Source organism: Lithobates pipiens, unplaced genomic scaffold (genome assembly GCF_037356315.1).
Source record: "Lithobates pipiens isolate NorthernLeopardFrog02 unplaced genomic scaffold, aLitPip1_a1.2 Scaffold_8, whole genome shotgun sequence".
In the NCBI taxonomy this organism is placed as follows: Eukaryota; Metazoa; Chordata; class Amphibia; order Anura; family Ranidae; genus Lithobates; species Lithobates pipiens.
Genome location: NW_027507903.1, coordinates 560,846,883 through 560,855,509, shown reverse-complemented (window position 1 = coordinate 560,855,509; position 8,627 = coordinate 560,846,883). Strand labels below are relative to the sequence as shown.

The 8,627-nt window shown below is 44.0% G+C and overlaps 1 non-coding gene across 1 annotated transcript; it reads left to right on the top strand.

Moving 5' to 3' along the window:
* The first annotated feature begins 1,899 nt into the window (after nucleotides 1–1,899).
* Nucleotides 1,900–2,018, top strand: LOC143964611 (5S ribosomal RNA). Its single transcript, XR_013271171.1, has one exon. It is a non-coding gene; the product is annotated as a 5S ribosomal RNA (ribosomal RNA).
* The last annotated feature ends 6,609 nt before the right edge of the window (nucleotides 2,019–8,627 follow it).

Genomic DNA, 8,627 nt, shown 5'->3' with positions numbered 1-8,627 from the left:
CGGCATTAGACTTCCAGCCTATTCTGTACCTCAAGGATGTCAGTAAGTTCCTGAGGGTAAGATGCAGTAATGAGTCAGGTTCTGTTTGTCTTGTGTTCCATTACTTTTCTGGGATATATGTCATGTGATACCGTTTATGTACTGTTATTATTTACACACACCCCCCCTTTTTTTTTTTTTTCCTTCCATCTTCCATCTTCCAAATGTACATCTGCCTATGTTTACTGTGCATTTCGATGCCAGGAACAGTCCTAACAATCATTGGAAAATCCCTCAATTTGAGCCTGTAATCATGCTGGGGAAGATGGTAGCCACCTTTTTAATAGTCATTTATGGCCAGTTTCACTCCAGAGTACTTCATTTCAGAATCCTGTCAGTATGGAACAAACATTAGGAGTCCTTTAGGTCTGCCGATGCACCTTTATCTGAAAACCAAGCCAGATCTAGAATAGTGAATATCCATGTGGGTGCTGGATACAGGGACATTATTCAGATTAAATTGGAAGGTCTGTTAGTCTTGGAAGGTGTTCTGGAGATCCCCTTTGTACAGGGAATGTGGTTGACGGAGAAGTGGAAAGTGCTGATCAACATCCTGAGGGATTTAGCTGGTTCTCCTACACTGGTCTGTCTGCTTTTGAGGTCTCCGAATTAGGGTGCAGTAACAACGCCTCCAGCTGTGGTATATATCAACCATCAAGGAAGGACAAGAAGTCACTGCTCAGGGAGACGCTGACCTGATTTTGTCTTGAGTAGAACTTCATCTTCCATCCCTCTAGAGCAGTGGTTCTCAACCTGGGGGTCGAATGATGATTTGCCAGGGGTCAACGAATCCTGGCCTGTTCCTGAAGCCTGCACGGCTGTCCCAGCCTTTTTGCGGCTGCCCAGCGAGGCTGTCCCTAGAGCCCGTGGATGCCCACTCGGCCTCTCGCAGCCACCCATTCAATTCACGGCATGGCTAGAGATTAGAGGTCAGCTGGCTAGTGAGGAATGTGAAGTTGGAGGGGCTGTAGAAGACCCAATCTCCTGATTTCGGTATAGGTGTCACTGCTACATGACATCACAAAGGCGGAGACACTGAGTAACACTACCTGTCATCATAGTTGCCATTAAAAGTCCCCACTACAGTTCTCAGATCAGCAGATGACCTTGATCAAGAGAACCTAAGTTGGCTGATCAGAACTCCCCCCAGCACTGCTACTCATCCCAACTCCGCTCACCAGAAATTTCTACGCTTCAAGGTAGAAAATCTTTATTTCCAGTTTGTAGCTCTACCTTTTCGGGCTAGCTACTGCACCTCGAGTGTGTATAAAGATCCTGGCCCCTTCTTTAGCCAGGTTAAGGGCTCAAAGTATAACGATACTAGCCTACTTAGACGATCTACTATTGATGGGTCAATCAGTAGCCCATAAATACTTGGGTTGGCTCCTCAACCTAGTAAGATCCTTCTTAAAACCATCAAGGATATTGCAGTACTTAGGGCTGATCATAGATACAGTCCACTAAAGGGTATTTTTACCCCAGGAAACTAGGGGATATCCTATTTATCTTTGCATGTGTTTATTAGGAAAGATGGTGGCTTCTTCAAGGCCGTTCCTTATGCACAGTTCCATTCAAGACTGCTGCAAAACAGTATCCTGTCAACTTGGAACAAGAAGATCCAAACTCTAGACTTCCCGTTGTGTTTATCCGCCAAAGTGTGTCAGAGCCTCAATTGGTCGATATCCAAAAATCTTCTAAAAGGAAGATCCTTTCTACCGGTTGGCTGGGGAGCAGTCCTGGAATAAACATCTGTCCAAGGGAAATGGTCTAGATCAGAAATTACCTTGCCCATCAATATTCTAGAAATGTGTACAGTATGCCTGGCCCTGGATGCTCAGACTATTGGCCTGTCAGGATCCAGCCTATGGCCACATCACCCTGAAAGCTCCCGATCTCATTTGATCTTGGAGGCTAAGCAGGGTCGGGCCTGGTTAGTACCTAGATGGGAGACCACCTGGGAATACCAGGTGCCGTAGGTTCAATCCAACAATGCCACTGCGGTGGCTTATCTCAATCACCAAGGGGGCACGAGAAGTCGTGCGGCCCAGAAAGAGGGGAATTTTTTTCTGTCTTGGGCAGAAAGCAACATTCCTTGCCTATTGGCAATTTCATTCCAGGAATGGAGAATTGGCATCGGCACTACTTGAGTACTATTTTTTCCAGGAGAATGATTCCTTCTCCCTGGCATCATTTTGTAAATATGCCAAGGGGAGTTATGGACGTGGGTCTATTGGCTTCCGGGTTCAACAACAAGATCAACAACTTTGTATCAAGGACAAAGGATCTGATGGTATGCAAAACAGATGCCTTGTTATTTCCATGGGATCAGTTTTTCACTGATCTATGCTTTCCCTCCTGTTCTGCTTCTGCGCCTTCTTCACAGGAGCAAGCAAAAAGGGAAGGAAGTGATTCTGGTGGCCCAGGAGTTCTTGGTGCAATCATAAAGATGGTGGTAGGCGACCCTTGGTGCCTACCACTGTGGCCAGACCGTCTTTGGCAAGGTCCGGTATTCCACCCTTCCTTACAAACCCTAAATGTGACGATTTGGCTATTGAGACCCACATTCTAAAATAAGACCGTGGGCTGTCAGCTTCAGTAGTTTCTGCTTTGGTTATGCTAGGAAGCCAGTCTCCAGTGTCATATACTAATGAGTCTTGAAGGCATATGTCTCCTGGTGTGAATCCAGGGGTTGGTACCCCAGGAAATATGTCATAGGTAGGATCCTTGAATTCCCACGGATGGGATTAGAAATGGGCCTTATCTGTGTTTTTTCAGCGACCACTTCTCACTCTCTGGTACGTAACTTATTCAGGGGGAAACGTGGATTAAATCCTCCTCCAGTTAGGTTACCCCTGAATCCTTAGGACTTAAGGTTAGTCCTGTCGACTTTACAAAAACAGGGTTTTTCCATTGGTCCTCTTGATGAGAAGCATAATTTTCCTGGTTTCCATAAGAAGAGTATCGGGGTTGGCTGCTCTTTCTTATAAAGAGTCATTTTTGATTATTCTGAAGAATAAGGTTGGGTTGCGGCCTCATCCTAATTTCCCTTTCCGAAGGTAGTGTCATATTTTTTTTCATATTAAACCAAGATATTGTTCTGCCTTCATTTTTTTCAGAACTTTCATTTCATTCTTTGAAAGAAAGGGTCACTACATTCTTGCTGTGGTGAGAACGGTCAAGGTGCATTTAAAGGTGACCGCTCTGATGCATAAAAACAGATGTTTTTTTGTTTGTGTTGCCTGACTGTCCTAAAAGAGGACAGGCAGCATCGGAATTTGCGATTTCTAGGTGGATTCGTCAAGTGATTGTTCAAACTTTTGGCTTAAAAGAAGAGAATTCCTTTTTTTTTTTTCATTTTAAAGGCACTCCGCCAGGGCCGTTAGTGCTTCTTGGGCAGTGCATCACCATGGCTCAGATCTGCAAGTCCGCAACTTGGTCTTCAATCCATACATTTTACTAGATTCTATCAAGTAGATGTAAAAGATCATGAGGATATCGCCTTTGGGCGCAGTGTACTGCAGGCTGCAGTATGAGTCCTCTAGTCTCTTGGTGCCCTACTATTGTTGTGTCTCCCTCACTTCAGTTGGCATTGCTATGGGACATCCCACATAGTAACTACTATGGCTCTGTGTCCCCTGATGTATGAAAAGAAAAAAGGATTTTTAAAAACAGCTTACCTGTAAAATCCTTTTCTTTGAAGTACATCAGGGGACACAGCGGTCCCTCCCTTGTTTGATATACACGTGTATTGCTTTGCTACAAAATTGAGGTGCTCACACCCATGAGAGGGGTTATATAGGGAGTGCACTTTTTAATTTTAGGGTGTGCCAGTGTCCATCACCTGAAGGTGGCCTATAACCCACATACTAACTACTATTGCTCTGTGTCCCCTGATGTACTTGACAATGTACAAAGAAAAAGAAAAGATATTTTACAGGTAAGCTGTTTTTAAAAATCCAGTTTTTGGCCTGTGCCAACATGCATTACATCTTTCTGTGGTCACTACAATTATTATTCCATGAAATAGTAGCAACAAGGTACCCTTAGAAAGTTGCTTTCAATATTAAGGCCTATTTACACTAAAATACCATCTGACAGTGCAGATTCTTTTGTGCAATGTGGAGTGTTACCTTAGCCACTTAAAGCGGAGGTTCACACAAAAATGGAACCTCCGCTTTTTCGGAACCTCCCCCCCGGTGTCACATTGGGCACCTTTCAGGGGGGAGGGCGGTGCAGAAACCTATACAATGCAGGTATGTGCACCCACTTCCAGGAATAGACTCCTACTCCTCTCCCCCCCCCCCTACTGCTGGGAAACACACGGGTCCCAGAGACAGCAGGGACCATCTGGATTGTGCAGCGCGACTTGCGCATGCGCAATAGGAAATCGGGAAGTGAAGTCTCAAGGTTTCATTTCCTGATTCCCTTACCGAAGATGGCGTCGGCAGCACCCGAGAGCGGAGCGACAGATCGGCTTCGGGTGCCGACATCATGGGCGCCCTGGACAGGTAAGTGTCCATATTTTAAAAGTCAGCAGCTGCAGTATTTGTAGCTGCTGACTTTAAAAAAAAAAAAAAAAAAAAGTTTACAAGTTAAAAAAAGGGTTTTTTTTATTTTTTTTTGTTAGAAAATTACTTAGAACCCCCGAACATTATATATATTTTTTCCCAACACCCTAGAGAATGAAATGGTGGTCGTTGCAATACTTTCTGTCACACTGAGTAAACTGATACTCAATGCTTCAAAATTGCGCCCGCTCGTGGAATGGCAACAAACTTTTACCCTTAAAAATCTCCATAGACGACATTTAAAAAATTCTACAGGTTGCATGTTTTAAGTTACAGAGGAATTCTAGAGCTAATATTGCTCTCACTCTACCGATTGCGACAATACCTCATATGTGTGGTTTGAACACCGTTTTTCTTATGCGGGCGCTGCTCACGCATGCGTTCGCTTTTGCATGCGAGCTCGACGGGGTGTGTTTAAACTTTTTTTTTCTTTTCTTATTTATTTTACCTTTTTTACCTTTTTTTTTTTTTTTGTCACTTTTATTCCTATGACAAGGAATCGCTTGTAATAGCAAAAAGCATGACAGGACCTCTTAAATATAAGCTCTGGGGTCAAAAGGGCTTCAGATCTCATATTTACACTAAAATGCAATAAAAAAAAAAATTAAATGTCATTAAAAAAAAAAAAAAAAAAAAAGCTGTAAACAGCGGGGGTGGTCCCTCTCCCGCCGCCGATAAAAGTGATCTTGTGGCGAATCTGCAGAAGAGATCACTTCTATCTAAAACCGGACCACTCACTGAAGAGGATACCAGCATGGTAGCTAGCTGCTGCCATAAGAACAATATCTCTCTTCAAAGTGCTGATGTATATCGGCGTAGGCCGGTCCGGAAGTGGTTAAGCAGCCTATTCAAAGTGCATGGGATGTAATACCGCAAATGTGTGGATGGGAAAGCTTCCCTGCTGTGCTATTGTTTTCTGACAGGGGAGAGACTTACCTGCTTTTAAAAATACACAGATCAGTGCTACAGCCTATTGCCTGCATTTCTGATTGAACAGCTTTTATGTGATAGGGTTGTTGAAAAGAAGTCAATTGGTAATTAGACTTCTGTTCAACTGCAGAGGCCAAATTCGTCTGGTGCCTGCTGAACTAACTTTCCATCAATGTATGGCCAGTTCAGGTTAGATAAATATTCTGTAAGGCTGGGTTCACACTGATGCACCCACGGGTTACAGCAGGGGGTCCGGTTCGTCTCTGTAGACCAATTCAGGTGCGAATCTGGTCCAAATTTTTGCCTGAATGTGCACCTGAAACAGAGCCAAAGACGCACAGGACCCTGTTCCAATGTGGAACCTTGGCCGGCCCAAATATGTGTGAACCGGCTCCATTGCGAGACCATCACACTCTCCTGTCATGCAAATTGGATGCAAAGAAAGCTGCATCCAATTCGCATCAGTGTGAACCCAGCCTTACACAGACTTTATTCCTCACACTGGTAGGCTTCTGCCATTCTCCTCTTCTGCCTGACACACTAGGCTGTGGGTGAACCCTCGCTAACCTCACACATAATGCCAGACTTGTCTCTGCATTGTAATGAGATCAACATGAAAATTCTGCCCAGAGTGCCAAAGAGAGGAGCCTTCAGGAGACCAGTTGCAGCTTGATGAAAGCCTTTCAGAATGCGGAAAAAGGTAAGTATTGCACCTTATTCATCTCCCTCTAGACCAGGGGTGTCAAACTCCATTTCATCATGGCCTGCATCAGCATTATGGTTGCCCTCAAAGGGTCGGTTGTATCTGTAAGACTTTATAAATGTATCTATTCTTTATGATATTAAATAATTGTCTCAGCATTCGATTATTACTGGTTTTAGTAATAAGTTAAAGTAGTTGTACCTGCAAGGTAATGTCATATTGTGCTAATATGCATCCCATACTAGCACATTATGTGAAACTTACCTGAAAGCCCGTCTTGTTGCCGGGTTCGTGGACACCAGCTCTGTGACTGGCCAGAGCCACCATTCACGGCACAGGTGGGCAATCCTTCAGAGCACATGCTCCAGTGATGTCACTGGCTGCATGTTCTGTAAATATCTCCTAAGAAGTGCACGTTTAGGAGATTTTACACTCCCTATAGGTAAGCCTTTAGGTAAAATTAGTGATGGAAGTTTACTTCCACTTTAAGACTTTAGCTGTGAAGGGCAGGAGGAGACCGGCATGGTGCCCACTCACACTCCTGTAGCAGATGATGCAAGTCTGAAAAGGGGGGTCACATACCATTGGTTGCAACTGGCAAAGAATTGTATTATAATAATTATAAGCAGATGTCCAGAGTACCCCCCCCCACCAACATCAGATGTCAAGAGCCCCCCACCCTCAGAAGCCCCCTATCCTCCCTTGCATCACAATGCACCCACTTTGTGCTCCTGCCCCCGGAAGAAGCTAGGAAGCAGCAAGCGCAGGGTCTGGAAGAGGACCAGAGGAGGGCTGAAGTCTGCTTGCCAGAATCTGATGAATGCTGAGACCAGGGGAGGTGGAGTCAAGGGGGTGCTGCAGCTGCATGGATAAGTGCAGGATCTGTAGGAGGAATTCTGTCCTCTTTGCTGCTGCCTGCTGAGGAAAAGGTGGGGGTGGAGACAAGGGGGTGCCGCAGCTACAGGAGAGGAGCGAGGACCACATAAAATGGCCTGGCAAGACGGATTCGTGTTTGACACGTGTTCTAGATTTAGCAAGCATTTAACCCTTGCAGTACGGTGAAGCACAACTGTTAAGGGTATTATTTTTTTTTTTTTCAGGTGCCCAGATTAGGACTTTAACCATTCTCATCTCTATCCAAAATGGAAAGGAAAAGATTTGTCTTTAGATTACTTTAAAGGCCAGGTAGTAATCGTCCCGGACACCAAGGCCAAGCTAAAATGTACATTTAACAGAAGTATAGTAGAAAGACTTTCTTTTAGCTTACCCCTGATGCCATTTTTCAACCATCTTACAGCCTTTTGGGATAGAAGATTTCTGTGGGCAAACAGGTAATTTCTTTAGTATAAACTGATAGTATAAAAAATACCACAGAAAGTCTGTGTACTCATAATGAGGAACTATTGCTAAAATTCTTAAACCGCACAGAGCTAAAACTGTCAGTATTGTCTGAGTTGGTTCCCCTTCTCCACTGTTTTGGTCTGTCGCTGTCACTGCCAACATAAGTTTACACACCCTGGCAGAATTTATGATTTCTTGGCCATTTTTCAGAGAATATGAATGATGACACACAAACTTTTCTTTCACTCATGGTTAGTGTTTGGCTGAAGCCATTTATTATTAATCAACTGTGTTTACTCTTTTTAAATCATAATCACAACAAACTACACAAATGACCCTGATCAAAAGTTTACATAACCCAGTTCTTAATACCGTGTTTTGCCCCCGTTTAACATCAATGGCAGCTTGAAGTATTTTGTGGATGAAGCTCTTTATCTTCTCAGTTTTACATGAACTGCACGTTTCAGATCTCCCAAGAGTGGCTCAATGATATTGAGGTCAGGAGACTGAGATGGTCACTCCAGAACCTTCACTTTATTATGCTGTAGCCAATGGCCGGTCGATTTGGCCTTGTGTTTTGGATCATTGTCATGTTGGAATGTCCAAGTACGTCCCATGCGCAGCTTCCTGGCTGGTGAATGCAAATTTTCCTCCAGTATTTTTGGATAACATACTGCATTCATTTTGCCATACATTTTTTGGGTATCAGGGTATGTAAACTTATGAGCACAACTGTATACACACACCAAAAGTATTGGGATGCCTGCCTTTACAAATTAACTTTAATGGCATCCCAGTCTTAGTCCGTAGGGTTCAATATTGAGTTGGTCCACCCTTTGCAGCTATAACAGTTTCAACTCTTCTGGGAAGGTTGTCCACAAGATTTAGGAGTGTGTATATTAGGGCTGTTGAATTTAATATTTGAATAGATGCATGCTAATGTAGCTATTCCCAATTCTGCATTGATGCAGAAAACGGCTGCACCAATTGGGGAATGATGTCATCCTGCTGCGCCGCACCCTCCCTTACCTGGGAGAAAAAGCAGC